A 603-nucleotide genomic window follows, 5' to 3' on the forward strand; every position below is an offset into this window, starting at 1 on the left:
GGCCGCACAACCAAAGCAATGCGACCAATGTTTGGACCATACGTTGTCAAAGCCAGACAGGGACAAGGATATGAACTGACACACAAGGATGGTTCACTTCCAGATACTTTCAAAGGTAAACCAGTTAGAGTGGAACTTTTGCGATTAGTCCATAGAGCCACCGAAAAACCTTTAGAAGATCATATGTGGCAGGATAGTTCCTCGTTCCGTTATATCATTCGACATAGACAAAATGATTCCACAGGAAATACAGATTACTTGGTTCTCTGGCGGGAAGGTGATCCAACTTGGGAGTCAGCCGAAGCTTTTGACGATCCGAATGATATCGCTGCATACCACAAAGCCGAGCAAACTCGAAAGAAGAAGAAAGCGGCACAACAACAATAAGTACAACGTTACGTTGATGAATACTAGATGTCCATCATCTACTTCCGGATCGGAGTTTGTCTCTCCTCGTGAGATCTCACCACGGTGTAGAGGCGAACGACGATTCCACAACTCGAGCTTATAGGCGAGTGTAACTCCAGCGGATACCCTAGCTTAAGGGGGGGGGGGTGAAAACATAACAGCGGATACCCTAGATTTTTGGGGGGGGTGAAGATA

This window comes from Sphaeroforma arctica, assembly GCF_001186125.1.
Source record: "Sphaeroforma arctica JP610 unplaced genomic scaffold supercont1.1, whole genome shotgun sequence".
Classification (NCBI taxonomy): Eukaryota; class Ichthyosporea; order Ichthyophonida; genus Sphaeroforma; species Sphaeroforma arctica.